This window comes from Lactuca virosa, chromosome 8 (assembly GCF_052849685.1).
Source record: "Lactuca virosa cultivar CGN04683 chromosome 8, Lactuca_virosa_CGN04683_v6, whole genome shotgun sequence".
Taxonomy (NCBI): Eukaryota; Viridiplantae; Streptophyta; class Magnoliopsida; order Asterales; family Asteraceae; genus Lactuca; species Lactuca virosa.
This window is the reverse complement of record NC_136433.1, coordinates 275504212-275520779: the sequence shown is the minus strand read 5'-3', so window position 1 is coordinate 275520779 and position 16568 is coordinate 275504212.

Genomic DNA, 16568 nt, shown 5'->3' with positions numbered 1-16568 from the left:
GGATACTCTGATGGTTATTATTTTGAAAACGAAATTTGTAAATGTTAACTGTTTAAATGTTTTGAAAATTTTAAATTGGGCATGATTTTTATTGGTGTTACACCATCAACCCAACACTACAACTATCATTGATTTGCAATATCAGTCCCCTCACTTTTAATCAGTTCCTTTAATCCCAAAATTAATACCTAATTGATTTCGGATTAAATACTAATTAAATAATATGATTTTTAATTAATATATTATTCTTATAATATATTAATAAATCATTAAATAACCTCTCTCACCAAAGTCACTCTGTCAAGTTGCTATGGTGAAGGCAACCTAAAACGACCATGCTACTATCAGATCAAGCACATACCAATTATAGTTATGGGCTTAGACACCTAATCCCAGAGTCTCCCACTTGGATAACTCTAATAACTAAGATTGCAAGTATGACTTCAGAATCTGATTAGCAATCGTAGCTTTTAAAAGCCGTTGTCGAACTCTGACCTAGTCAATGGCGCATCCTTTAGACAAGGGATCATGTAATCCTCCGTTTTGCAAGATATTGTGTGGATAAAGACATGGAACATAATCATTCTCAATGTCCAATAGCTTTTTTCCCGATTTTGGATTTGTTTGACAACGAACTTAATTGAACACATCAATTCAGTCTTGACCGGGCCCGACACATAAGTCAAAACAAAATCATCGAGGGGCCCAAGATATCGCTTTCCCGTTAGGGCAAAAGGAACAAATAAAATTTGAGTTATATACTTTTACTATTTACTCATTAAATCATACACAACAATATGTTTTATAACATCAAGTTACTGATGCGTTTACGTATTATCAATGCACAACCAACTCGTAAACAACAACTCATATATCTTGGTTTAAAGATTATACGATTTTATCGTCTCACAATCACTCGTGACAAATTCCATGAAGTGATTCAAATGAGCGTGGTTTTTATCCAATACTCAAATCCTATTTCAGGAGCACTCATGAACGTTGCAGCAAACCTTTGCTATGTCTAGGCACTTAGACAGTCTACAAACCAATTCATGACAGTCTTGCCTCATTACTTACTTCCAAAGTACGATCGACTGTGGATAATTTGAATAATCTAATTATTCTGGAAGTAAAACATGCAAAAGTGAAATAATAGTAAACAATTGACACAAGATAGTAAACATTACTCATAAATAAATCTCCGTTACTCAATCATCAAATGTCAATTACATTTATCTATTACAAGTTTCTAAACATATATCTAATCACTAAAACTAATATCGTCCTTCAGACCAATGATCCTCGCATGCCGAACGTGCTTGGTCCTACTTAGACCCTTTGTGAGGGGATCCGCAGGATTCTCTTCTGACGATATCCTCTTGACCACGAGGAGTCCTTCTTCTACACGATGTCTGATGAAGTGATATTTTATGTCGATATGTCGGGATCTGACATGATCCCTTGGTTCCTTGGTTAAGGCAACCACTCCTTCATTATCACAGAAAATCTCCATGGGTTCCTTTATGGCTGGCACAACTCCAAGGTCTCCAATGAAGTTCTTCAACCATATAGCCTCCTTTGAAACTTCGCTCGCAGCTATGTACTATGATTCACACGTTGAATTAGCCACGGTCTCCTACTTGGAAATCTTCCAAGTCACTGCTCCTCTATTTAGGATAAACACCCAGTCCGACTGAGAGCAGAAGTTATGTTTGTCGGTCTGAAGGCTAGAGTCGCTATACCCTCTCACTCTCAAGTCATCACTGCCACCAAGTACAAGGATCCAATGCTTAGTCCTTCGCATATACTTAAGAATGTTCTTAACTGTTGTGCAGTGAGATCTACCCGGGTTCCCTTGATATCGGCTTACCATGCTCAACGCAAAAGCTACATTAGGGCGAGTATATGTCATAGCGTACATGATCGAGCCAACGGCGAAAGCATATGGCACTCGAATCATTTTCGCTATCTTGGCATCGGTACTCGGACTTTGAGTCTTACTTAGCTTGGTCTTCCTCTGGATAGGTAACTCCGCTTTCTTGGAATTCTCCATGCTAAAGCGTTTTAGCACCTTGTCCAAGTAAGTACTCTGACTAAGTCTAATTAGTCTTTTACTCCTATTTCTCAAGATCCTTATCCCCAGATTACTTCCCCTAGATCCTTCATAGCGAAACACTTCCCAAGCCAGGACTTAACCTCCTGCAAGGTTGGAACATCATTTCCTATGAGCAGTATGTCAACGACATAGAATACTAGAAACCTAACTGTACTCCCACTAGCTTTGACATACACACAAGACTCATCCTCACTTCTAGAGAAACCAAACTCTTTGACTTTCTCATCGAAGCAAAGATTCCACCTGCGAGATGCTTGTTTTAATCCATAAATGGATTTCTCAAGCTTGTAACTCTATTAGGGTATTTAGCATCCACAAAACCCTCTGGCTGACACATGTAAACATCTTCGGCCAGCTTCCCATTAAGGAAAGCAGTTTTAAAATCCATCTGCCAGATTTCATAATCATGAAACGCAGCGATGGCTAACATAACCCTAATAGATTTGATCTTGTCCGCTGGTGAGAAGGTCTCATCATAGTCAACCCCTGGCGTTTGAGTAAATCCCTTCGCAACCAGTCATGCCTTGAAAGTGTGTACCTTACCATCTATGTCGGTCTTTTTCTTGAAGATCCATTTGCACCCAACTGTCTTTCGACCTCGTACATTGTCAACCAAGATCCAAACTTGATTGTCATACATGGACTCGATCTCGCTGTCCATTGCCTCTTTCCATTTGGTAGACCTAGGGCCCGCCATGGCTTCCTTGTAGTTAGAAGGCTCATCCAAATTTACCAGTGTACTATCACTGATAAACGTATCACCATCCGCGGTAATATGAAAACCATAAAACTCACGTGCCTTTCTAACTCAAGTGGAACGTCTAAGAGGTAACGACCCGTCAATGGGTTCAACAGGAATCTCTTCCTCAGGTTGATTGCTAGTGTTCGAGGTTCCTTCACCACTTGATTCTTGACTCTTCAAGATCAATTGTCCTCCCACTGTGTGACAACCCGAAATTTCTCTCTTGTACAACATTTCAACTCAATCAAAGTCAGGCTTGTTTCTGCTATTTTTTTAGCATTGTTTAGGGTCTGTTTGTGCATTCTAAGCCTAGTACATCCAAGGAATGAGTGTTAGGAAGTATCTGTTGAAGCTCAAAGCCATCAATCAAGCCTTAAACTCCTTCATGAGGAGTTTACGAACACATCACAGGAGTTTACAGCCGTAAACTCAAGGTGGCCGTAAACTCTTGGCCTTAAGGATGTTATTCCTTCACTTCTTTTCATTATTCACCATTTCAAGTCAAGAAAACCCGAATTCTCTCTCAAGTATCATAAGGATCTTCATTTTGATCTTCAAAAATGTAAGTGTTTCATCCTTTGATTTGTTGATACATCTCCTTATCTAGTATCACCCTTTGATTTCATCCATTAACTCAATCTTTTGGGTTAGATCTTCAAGAACACCAAGAACACACACTAGTTCTTGGGCCGAAATCTTTTTGCTTCCATATCGTAAGCATCCTTTCCCTATACTTGTTATCTAGTAGAAGCTCCTGATTTACCTCCTTGAAATCAACCAATTACCAAGATCAATGAGAGTTTACGGTCAGGAGCATCTCCCTTGGCCGTAAACCCTTGTTAAGGCTACTAGTTTGGCCATAAAACCTTCTTAAGGCTAGGAATGGGTCTAGAACACTTCCATGATGCTTGCAAGACCTTAAAAACACTCTTTGGCACAAGACTTCATGAGTTTACAACCGCAAACACATAGGGCCGTAAACCCTATGGCCGCAAACACATAGGGTCGTAAACCCTATGGCCGTAAACACATAGGGCCGTGAACACCTTGGCCGTAAACACCATTGTGTGGCCATACACCCCTTAGATGCAATCCTTTATGATTCTAACACTTTAATCCAAGTGTTTCCTAAGTCCTACGGTGTTTTCCTTACATGATTAGTTGTTTAAACACTAATTATATACATATATGTGTCATTATATGCTTATTAGAATCTGTTGTGCTCAAGTCTTCGCTTGACACTTAGCATCCTACAAACCGATCTTTCATTCGTACCACTCACTGCAGGTGAGTTCATACCCCCTTAATTTACCTTTTAAATGATTTTAAATGCTTTTATGAGGGGGGATACAAGTAGAAACATTATAGTTATTATATCAATCACATTTGATTAATAACTATCAAACAAATGGATTTCTTATACTTCAAACTGTGTTTTCAAGCAAATTGCTTCAAATCGTTTTACAAACTCTTTTATATGCAAAAATCTTTATCAAACCCTTTTAAACTTATATTTAGTCAAAAGCATATCTATATAGATATAGTTATATAAGTAGGATTAAAAGGACTTAAGACTGATAGCTCGCCTTACTTCATGTTCCTTGTTTGGTTGTGGACTTAGGGTATCGGTTGTTTGTCCGAAGGTAGTTTGGATCTTAGTTATATATTATGTGTATGTATATAGATATAAAAGTTCTTCATTCAATTCAATGCCTTTGGGTAGCAAAGGTGTACAAACATGTTCATTCATACAAACAACATTACTAGTAAACTATAATAGGTATAGTTTAGGAAGTCACTAATACTATTACTAGAACAATCAAACACACAAAGAGTCAGTTCATACATGAGTCAATACATACGATAACGAGAGCCAATACTCACTATAAAGAGAAACAGATAGAGAATACTATAATGAGAGACAATACTGACTATAAAGAGAAACAAGCAGAATATACTATAACGAGAAACAATACTCACTACACACTATACACTAGAGAACATACTACATACTAGACAGAGAGAACATACACTACACTAGTACATACTATACAAATACAAGAATATTATAACATTAATGTGAGATACTACTTAATGGCTCGGTAATATACTGCTACGTCACGTTTTGTACCCAGAGTCTCCTGGAGGGAGAGCATGAATTTGTGTATAGATCTATACGGGACTGACCCTCCTACACCTTGCTGCTAGCTACAGTGGGACCTGCAGGTCTACAGGTGACGAATGTCATATCATTTCGACGTCTCGAATGTCGTGTTATACTAGTCAATCAAGTATGGTTACAATCATATCACATTTTACCTTAATTAAACTAACAAGTTTAAGGTAGTTAGTACACTGGTAGTCACTTAGATAAAACTACACTACATCTTTATTTTTCCCATTTCATTCACATTGTGATCTTCTCACATAAACGGTAATGAAAAACTATATTTTTGGTAACGATAGTCATACTTTGGGAAAACGCACACTTTTACAAAAGAACAAACATAGAGAACAGTTGAGTCTTGGTAGAAGACTACTTCAGTAGAAAATATAGGATTTTCTAGGAAGTTTACAAACATTTACATCAAACACTTACAAACTTTTACATCAAACATTTACAAACACTTCCTTCAAACTTATACAAACAATGGCACTAAAAATACTTATGAACTTACCAGCTTAAATGCTTATCTACGCTTTCAAAATAACTTGTATTCTCAGGTCGCCAGTAGACAGGTACCGATGACCAGGTTTTAAGAAGATGAAGCACAATCAGGACTCATCTCTTATTTTGATTATTCATTTTTGGTGTCTTATAAACTTCAGAACACACTTGTATTAAAATTATACTATTAATGCAATGGATGATGTGTTGCTTGTTTACTATTATGCATTGTTGTGATATTGTACATGACGTCCTCCGCCCCCGAACGTTTCTGCCGTTCCGGTTTGGGGTGTGACACACTGTCTCCTTGGCTTATGAGTTCCCTCTCGCGGAGAACTCCTCTTCTTGCTACGAAGACCATGTTATCAATAGGCCTGTAGAAAAGATATCCAATGGATTTCTGTGGGTAACCGATGAAAATACACCGCTCACTTCGAGGTTCAAGCTTGTCCTGATTCTCTCGTCTTAAAAAAGCTTCACAACCCCAAACCTTGATATGTGCCAACGAGGGAACTTTCCCTGTCCACATCTCGTGAGGTGTTTTTGCAACCTTCTTAGTTGGGACTAGAGTAAGGATATGGGCGGCAGTCTCTAAGGCATACCCCCAGAATTGTTGGGTTTTAGTATACTACAATATCCTATTGTGCACATACAACCCTAAATGGTTTGGATCTATGTTTTCTGTAATTATACATGCAATATTGTTTCCAAAGCATTAAGCCTACAACTAGCATACAATTGACATAAACACCATAGAAATGGGTTATAGAATTACCTCTTTGTTGTAGCTTGTAGTTTTGGCCTTTAAGAACTTAGTGCCCCAAGTGTGACACCTCAAATGGTTCACAACACACCTTGGACAAAGGATGACTTTTGAGAGAATATTCTTACACCAAAATCAGCTCAATTGTCTCCAAGAACACTAGTGTGTCATTTTGGATGCTAAGGGGCTTCTTATATAGTGTGGCAAGATTAGGGTTACATCCATGCAAACCCTAATGCCCATGACCTTTCATATTACTTAGGATCCATGGGTTAAACCTTCATGGACTATCCATGGACTACCATATTGGTTTAGCCCATCCTAAATAACCATTGGCCCACACTATAAGAATCATTGATTTACCAAATCAATCCCCATGTATTTAATTAGTCTCTTTTGATCACTAAATTAATTCCAAATTAATTTTTGATCAATAGTAATTAAACCATATGATTTCATATTAATATATTAGAACTTATAATATATTAATAAATCATAAATAACCTCTTCTCAAAAGTTCATCCTATCAAATTGTCGTGGTGATATGCAACCCAAATGGACCATGCTACTCTCGGGTCAAGTACATACCAATTATAGTTATGGGCTTAGACACCTAATCCAACAGTCTCCCACTTGGATAAGTCTAATAACTATTATTGCAAGTACGACTCAAAAATCCCGACTAGCAATCGTAGCTCTTAAAAGCCGCTGTCGAACTCTGACCTAGTGAATGACGCGTCAATTAGATAAGGGATAATATATTCCTCCATTCTACAAGATATCATATGCATTGATACATGGATTATAATCATTCTCTCTGTCCATCTATTGTTTCCCAATTTCCGATTCATGAAGACCGACTAATTGAACAAATCAAATCAGTCCAGGCTTGGCCAAGTACTTAGCGTGTCATCACTAATTCATCGAGGGGCCCATAGATATCGCTTTTATCCCTCTAAGGGTAAAAGGAATGGATAAACTTCGACTCAAATGTTTGCTTCTACTTACTCATCAAATCACACACAACAATATGTTTTATAACACCAAGTTACTGGTGCGTTTACATATGTCAATGTGCAACCGACTTGTAAATTACAACTCACATGTCTTGGTTTCAATAATATAAGATATTATCGTCTCACAATCACAAGTGATAAAATCCATGAAGTGATTTAGATGACCGTGGGTTTAATCCAATACTCGAATCTTATTCCAGGAGTACTCATGAACACTGCAGCAAACTTGTGCTATGTCTAAAATACCTAGACAATCTACAGTCAGATTCATGACAATGTTGCCTCAATACCTACTTCCAAAGTATGATTGATTGTGGATAGTTTGAATAACCTAGTTATTCGAGAAGTCAAAACATGCAAAGTGAAACACAAGAATAATTGAATCCAATTATGGTCTCAGAACTTATGAATATAAATAAAACACCTTTTATTTAATCACCATATTAATTACACATTATTCATTGTATAATGTTTCGATTAATCAACTTAATACTTGAATTAAAACAACAGCTATGTTATGCTCCAAGCATGCACACTATGTTTGCGTATGGTCATTTCTCTGTGTAATAGATCAATTGAAAGCATTTCAATGACACTCATTTCACAATTCCAAATCCTTATCGTAGTTATAAAAATACCAAATTCTTGCCATTTTCTATAATCTGTCAGATTTTAAACTTATATGCAATGATCCTCTTGTAATGACTATGCGCAAAAGTCACAGAGACTTGGCAACAGACATTACAACGTACTTCAATGGATTGCAATTCCATGGAAACGAAGTCTCACATTCAAAGTGCATTCCTTTGAACATCCTTCTTGTATTACGTTTTCTAATCTTACACAGATTTAGAGAATAACTTCCACTTATGGAAACATTTCCATATTCCCATTTTGACTATCACTTCTGAACAAGAGACACCTCTTTTTATAATATGTCAATATGGTCCTTCCAAAATTTTCACTATACTTCCAACTATCCATGAGCAACCAATCTTTGGTAAACCTCAGATTGTCCTCGACAATTACTTAACCACTTTAGTCATATCTGGTTCCATTCCTTTTTCCCTCTTAATGCCCTAGGCATTTGGAAAAAATAGAACACGAGAATACTAGAGCATATGCAATCGGTCCTATACGCGAAGCATATAGGACACGATTCAAAATGTCTTACATAAAGACATGATACTTGATCAGTCTTTTGCTACAATATTTCTATTTGCCATGTTCTCACAAATCGAACTACGAAGAGGGATGTCGTAATCATAATCGATTTTGATAACGCAATTAACATTTCCATATAGAATTTCCGTATGTTGAACCATTCCAACATAGCATTCCTATATATCCTTGACTAAATTTGATTAAAATCTCAATCTAAGCTTTTAGATTTGAAATGAAGTATAAATTCCTCTCCCTTAATTATAGCAAAACAACTTTTTCAAACCCTGCAACTTTGCGAATTGAAACTTTTGTTTTCTATAATTAACATTTCTAACTTGCAACACTTACCATAATAATTATGTTCTTACTAGCATAACACTTATGCTCCCACTAGCTTTGACATGTACCCAGAAATTAGCTAGACTTCTAGAAATCAATGCTTATTGACTTCCTTACCAAAGTTCAGATTTCTGACACGAGATGCTTCGATAAGACTTTATATACGCTTCTCAAACTCATACACCTTTCCTTAGATAGCTCACATGTGTGTCTAAACAATTTTAGAACTTACAGCAATAAGTCTCAAATGTTTAGACCTTTGCCATTTCTCACAATTCGAACTATGAAGATGGATGTCGTAATCATAATCGACTTTGAGAATGCTAGTTAGGGTAATACCTTGGAAAGTTCAAGTTTGCATGTATAATAGAGAACACATAGATCCAAGGTATTTAGGGTTGCGTGCCCACCTTAGGAGTGTTAGAATGCTCAAAAACCCATCATTAGGATCATTTGTTGGGTTGTGGAACAATACGTGGACTAGCTCTCCAAGATCAACTTTTGTCCAAGACACAAAATCAATATTCTTCGCATAATACTCAATGTTTCCGCTCTTTCGTTTCACAATCCACATATTCTTGCCAGCTTCAAATCCCCACATGCGAATTCCAGAATGATCACCGTATCGATCAGCAAATTTTCTTTTTCCAATTTCTTTGATAAACATTTGTGGTTGATCACCAGGTGCATTCTGATCAGAGTTTTTCATCAGAAGCATCTTACCCTTTTTCAGCTTATCAATTCTTTTCTTTTTCTCCCTTCTTTCTTCCGTAGTGACAGGGCCATAGGACAAAACTTGATCAATGTTAGCATTTGTGGCAGGAGAAACTGTGACTCTTTCAGATGACTCTGGAGCTTTTCCAACATCAGCACCTGGAGTTTTGAACTCATTACCAAATTTTCCAATCAATTTGTCTTTGAGATTATAGTAAAGAGCTATCAACCTGCCAAGATTGGCCTAAAGGTCTGAGATCTGCTTATTCTTTTGATAATTTTCTTTCTCAAGCTCTGAAACTCTTACATCCAAACTTCCAATCAGCAACTCCTTCTCAATGGACTCCTGCTTCAAGAGTGTGATCTCTTGTTTGAGCTCAGAAATGGTTTGATGAGAGTCTTCAACACCTCCATGCCCTGAGCCAATAGATATCCCTTTTCCTTTTTATTGAGTAATAGAGTCTTGAAAGGCAAGTAGCTTGGCTAACTGGACAGATGCAGCATCGTGCTCTGGAGGTGGAGGGGCAGAAGAGCTTCCCGAGCCAAACGTTTCCTCATTAGCAAAAAAGTCGAAGCCTTTTCAAGAATTGGGCTCTAATCATCTTGATCAACTTGGGTTGGTTCAATGATTGTGCTTTGATCATCTTGATGAACCTGGGCTGGTTCAGCAATTGGGCTTTGATCATCTTGAATAGCCTGGGCTGGTTCTATGATTAGAGTAGGTTGTTGTACCGGTTCAGAAACAAGCACTCCCGGCCTTGGATCTCTTTTTTTATTTTCATCGAGAGAAGGAGGTGAGCTGAATCTTCTTGATCACTCTCAGATGGAGATTCGGTTGTAACAGGGACTGCTTGGGGAGGCTTCCTCGCATTTCGTTGAAGTTCTGCAATAAGAGCATCCATATGTTCAGGGGTTGGATCGTTTGATTGTTTGAAAATGTTTATCTCTTTCTCCGTCTCAACTGGAGAAATCACAGCCTCATTGACCGGCTCCTTCGATGGTACAAACATACAAAAAGCCACACCATCATCATCATCAGAATCATCATCATCATCATCATCATTAACATTATCATCATCATCATCAAAAACCTCAAATTAAAAGCTGAGATTTGACCTTGATGGTGCCACATGTTCATCTGCCACCATAGCAGTTGGAGTACTAGCAGCTTGAACACCTTCTGTCTCAGTAAATTTTCCAAATTTAACCAACTCCTTCAATCCTTGAAAGGCGACTTTGGCTACTTTTCTTGATTGCTTTATGAGCCCAAAGGTGTTGGGATCCAAGGCTTTCATATCCAAAGTATCAGGCGACTTCTCAAGTTGGGGATATTTTTCATTTAAGATCATTTGAAGGAACCTAGGATACATCAAGAATGTGTCCTTCTTCCCCTGAAGATTGCTTTTCATTTCTTCAAAGACAAACCTTGAAAAGTTATAATCCCAGTCCATTACTAGAGCGACAATGGCTGAGGTCGCAGTCTGACTAATTTCATCTGATCCTCCCTTCCTTCTAGAAATACAAATTACAAAGTAGTGTGCCAGAAACCTCCAATAAGGTGGCAGCAGTTTCTTGATGGTGGGAGCATAGGTTCCTTCATAGCACATCTTCTCAAGGTCTCCCTTCACTTGATCAGCAGTGTACTCAATTGGAAATGCAAAAGCATCACCAAATGCAAGTACTTCTCGGATAACTTGCTCAGAAATAATTATTGGAGTTCCTTTCACCATTGATTCAACAGCACCCACTCCATTTGCTACATGCTTGTTGATTGAAGCATTTTTCCAAAACTCAGTAATCAGGTCCTTGTAGATGATTGGATTAATACGTAGAGCATGGGAAATCATGCAGTTGTTCAAACCCACGATCATGGATTTGAAATCATTATGCGCGGCAGGTGGATCCAAGAGATATCCTGCGATGTTGTGAGAGTCCACAAATTTCAACTGATCTGCCATTTAACCGCACCAAATAAACCAAGTGCAAATAATAAAAATTAAAATTAAAATTTTATTTTTCTCAAAAAATTTCAAGTTTGGTCGATATTGTCGATTTCGGTCAGAATGAGGATTTCGGTCAAAGACTGATGATTTCGGTCAAGGTATAGCGATTTCGGTCAAGGTAATTGGTTTTCAGTCGATTTAATTGATTTCGGTTGGATTTAATAGATTTCGGTTGGACCCGGGTCAAATTCGATCGATTTCGGTCGAATCCGGGTCAAACCGAAAAACCCGAGAAAAAACCCGACGAATCATATTTTGGAATTTTGACAGTTTCGCCGGAAACCACCATCAACCATGCCGAAAACCCTTTGAGTACCCTGCAAAACTTCAAGAAAAATCATAACAGGTGAAGCATCATGCTCGAAATCTATATACCTAGTGAAAATTGCAAGTAATCAAAAGAAATTTGATGATTTTGAGCTGAAGATGAAAATATGAACAGTTAGGTTTTCGCTTAGGGTTTTTGAGAGAATAAGAGGTTGATTTCGGTGGTGGTGAAGCAAAATCAGATGTAAAATCCTTTTAAACCCTAATTTATACCAATAATGGGTTCTCGGCCCTTTGGGCCACCGAAAACAATGTGCCCCAATCCATTTAACAATCCTTTTCAATAATTCGTTTCTTTAGATTAAAAATATAATAGAATGAAAATAAAAAAAAATTAAAATTAAAATTAAATTTTAGAAATAAAATAAAAAAAACAAAAAAACACACTTAAATAATTAAATTTAAGACATTTTGGGATCAAAGATTGTCAACCAATCTAATATCGTTTAACAGCACACACCTGCATGAATAACTCTGGTCAATCACCAATATTGTGGTCCACTTAAACACAAATGATATTTGCAAGTTGGACAAATTATAAGTGACAAGAAATTGCAACTATATTCCTAAAAAGACCATTTAGCTGACGATGACCAAGGATATTGTTGTACACTTAAATTCAGCACCGAGAACTATAGTCAACCTTTAGTCATGAACCAATTAAATTTTAAGTGCACTAGAACGTGTTCCCCACTTCATGACACACCCTAGCAATCAAGGATTTCTAAAGAACTCTTTACTTTAGGTGAGTGCTCAATTATTGGAGAGAGAAGATAGATATAGAGATGCATATGTTGTATCTCAGGTCGGATCTCTTCCAATCATGCAGACGGACAACATATGACTAATATAGATAGAGGGGTAGAGAAATAGAAAGGTGCATATGTTGTGTACCAATTCGAATCTTCCGATCACACAAAGGGGACAGCATATGACTGACATAGATAGATAGAGAGATGCATAGAGACAGATGCATAGAGACAGAGATGCATAGAGATAGAGATGCATATGTTGCGTCCCAGGTCGAATCTTCCGATCACACAAAGGGGACAACATATGACTGACATAGAGGACAAGAAATAAAAACAATTTCACACAGACCTACTTTATCAGAACCCCCCAATGACCTTATCAGCACCAAAATTAAGGACATAAGTCCGTACATCGAAGAAGTGTTGAGCCACTGTTCTAGATGATAAGTAATTTTAATGTATCCCGCAGGCTCCCTTGTTTATCTCACTTCTCAATCTATCTGAGCATCGTATGGTCAGTCCAAATGTAACTATCTAAGTCCAGATGAGTTAACACTATCAAGGACTTTCATTTAGAATCCTTCGTGCCTACCATCACATTGAACACAGAGTCTAAACAATTCAGCTTCAGTGCATTACACGTATTTCAGATTGCCCTTTAACACTAAACATCATATCACTTCCCAAGAACACTCACGAAAGAAGACATATTTTTGGAATTTTTGATTTTTTAATCTTTTATGAAATTTTTTATTTTATAATTTTTTTATTTTTGAGTTCTCCTCCTAAATTTGTGCATATGGAAGAAATGAAATAAAATAAATGCGCAAATTTAAACACAAAAATACAATAAAAATAAAAACCAAAAATTAGTCTTCGAAACGAATCAATTTTAGAAAACCCACAAGCACATCGAAACGAGCCTTACTGAAGGGTTTGGTGAACAAATCTGCCACATTGTTATTGGTGTGAATTTGTTCCAAACGAATGAGCTTGCGCTCAAAACAGTCTCGAATAAAATGAACTTTAATGTCGATGTGCTTGGTTTTTTAGTGTTGAACGGGAGTTTTGAAAATTTGAATTATTGCATCCTTATCACAAAAAATGGAGGTGTCAAGAAAGTTCAAACCGTAATCCAGCAATTGGTGTTGAATCCAGATAACCTGAGAACAGCAGGCTGAGGCAGCAACGTATTCAGCCTCAGCCGTTGAGGTCGACACCTTTTGTTGTTTCTTGCATTTCCATGACACCAATCGGTCCCCTAAGAACTGACATCCACCTAATGTAGATTTCCTGTCAAGATCACAACCTCCATAGTTGCTGTCAGCAAAAGCATATAAATCGAAATCGGGATTTTTGGGATACCAAATACCCAATTTATGGCTACCTTTAAGGTACCTAAAAATCCTTTTAACGGCAATTAAATGGGAAAGTTTAGGATTAGCCTGATAACGAGCGCATTAGCAGACGGCAAACATGATCTCAGGTCTGCTGGCAGTCAGATACATCAAAGGTCCGATCATCGATCGATATTCAGTTTGATCTACGGATTCTCATTCTGGATCTTGAGTCAATAGTGGCCTTTCTGTCATTGGAGTGGAAGTAATTTTTGAATCTTTAAAACCAAACTTTTCTAGCATTTCTTCCACATATTTTCCTTGATGCAGCAAAATTCCAGCCGAATCCTGTCGAACTTGTAACCCCAGAAACATTGTCATTTCACCCAGCGAGCTCAACTCAAATCTTTTCTTCATTACATCCTCGAACTCTTTGCATAGCTCTGTGATGGTCGACCTAAAAATGATGTCTTCTATGTAGATTTGGACAACAATTAAATCTGCATCCACTTTCTTGATGAATAATGTCTGATCGATCATTCCCCTTGTGTACCCATGCTCCAGCAAATGTTCAGTTAGGGTAGTATACCAAGCTCTAGGAGCCTAATGAAAACCATATAGAGCCTTGTCTAGTTGGTAGACATGATTCGCAAACTTTATATTGACAAACCCTGGTGGTTGATTAACATAAATCTCCTCCTTCACAACTCCATACAAAAAGGCTATCTTGACATCCATCTGATAAATTATAAACCCCATATAGGAAGCGTATGCTAGGAATATATGAATGGCTTCAAAATGCACCATAGGAGAATACACTTCGGTGTAATCAAGACCATCTATCTTCCTGAAACCACGACCAAACAAACGAGTTTTGTTTCGCACAATAACCCCGTTATTGTCTTGCTTATTTCTGAACACCCAACGTGTATCCAAAGACTTCTTGCCCTTCAGTAGCTCTACCAAATTCCATACTTTTAACTTCTCGAACTGATTCAGCTCTTCATGCATTGCATCCACCCAGCTTGGTTCATTTAAAGCCATCTCCACATTTTTCGTTCTATTTAGGATATGAAGCACAAGTAGACACACTCATTAAAATCTCCGCTTTCACTTCTGGTCTGAACCCCACTTTCTAGTGGACCAATAATGTTCTGGATAGGATGATCGTGTTGAACTCTGGTTGGGATTGGATGGTTGATATCATTGACTGTAACTGGAAGATTTGTGATGTTGTTAAATCTGTCCGCTGTAGAATCACCCCCTTCAGGCGGTCTGTGATTGTGAGAAGTATTTGCCACAAATTCATTTGCGAATGGATCTGGAAAGAGAATGTCCATGAAAGCTTTTGTGGCAGTTATATTTTCCCTTGAGAGAATCTCAGCTTCTTCGGGAGTAAAGGGAGTGGCTTCGGTGTCAGAAATAGACTTTTGGACTGGTGGAAAAGGATGTGTATTTGGTGTAGCTGTATCCACCATAGGAGATTCAGGAATCACCACAGATGGTTTGAATGAGCCAATGATAACATCTTCCTCATCATCTTCAACAGTTGCGGTCAAACCTGATCATGTACCTGAAATATCGTCTGAAAACACATTAAATGATTAAAACAAAGAAGTGTAATCAAATAACCAGTATGGTCCAACTTGAGCGTCCGTCGTGTTCTCTTCCAGCCATCGCACATCGAGTGACTCCACGATCTGTTTGGTGGATTTGTTGTAAACTCTATAAGCATTGCATCTAGCATATCCCATGAAATAGCATTCATCAGCCTTTGAATTGAACTTAGGAGTTGACTCCAGGTGAAGTACCGTGCAAGGGCATCCAAAGATCCTGAAGTGAGGAACCATTGGCTTGTGACCATATAGAATTTCATATGGGGTCTTCATCTGTTGTTTGTTGATCAGAATACGGTTCCGAAAATAGCACGCCGTGTTAATGGCTTCATCCTAGAAAAAGACCGGTAATTTAGAGTCACGAAGCATGGTCCTTGTTGCATCAATCAGAGTGTGATTTCGCCGCTCCGCTACACCATTTTGTTGAGGTGTCCGAGCAGCACTATACTGAAGTAGTATGCCCTTTACAGCACAAAAATGATCTGGGATATCATTCTTGACTTCTGTGCCATTGTCACTTCAAATCCCCTTCACCTTCTCGTTGGTCTGATTTTCAATGATCATAATAAACCTTTTGATAAGTTTAGTAGTTTCACTTTTATTAGACAAAAAGAATACCCAGGTGAAACGTGAGTAATTGTCGATTATAACTAGGCAATAGGATTTCCTATTCATGCACAGAACGTTCACGGGACCGAATAAATCCATATGAAGTAGCTGGAGGGTCTTGTTGATTGAGTTGACCAGTTTGGGCTTGTGTGGCTTGCGATGATATTTTCCTTGAGCACATGCCACACATTTCTCAAAAGTGATGAAGTCCTTTATTGGAAGATCACGGACAATGTTATTCTTAGCAAGACGATTGAGGTTCTTAGCGTTTGCATGACCGAGACGACGATGCCAGAGCATAGCATTGTGTTCTGAGACCTTTAAAAATATACATGTTACTTGCTCGGGAACGTTGTGATTCATGTCGATGATATAAGCATTTCCTTCACGCTCAGATCTCAC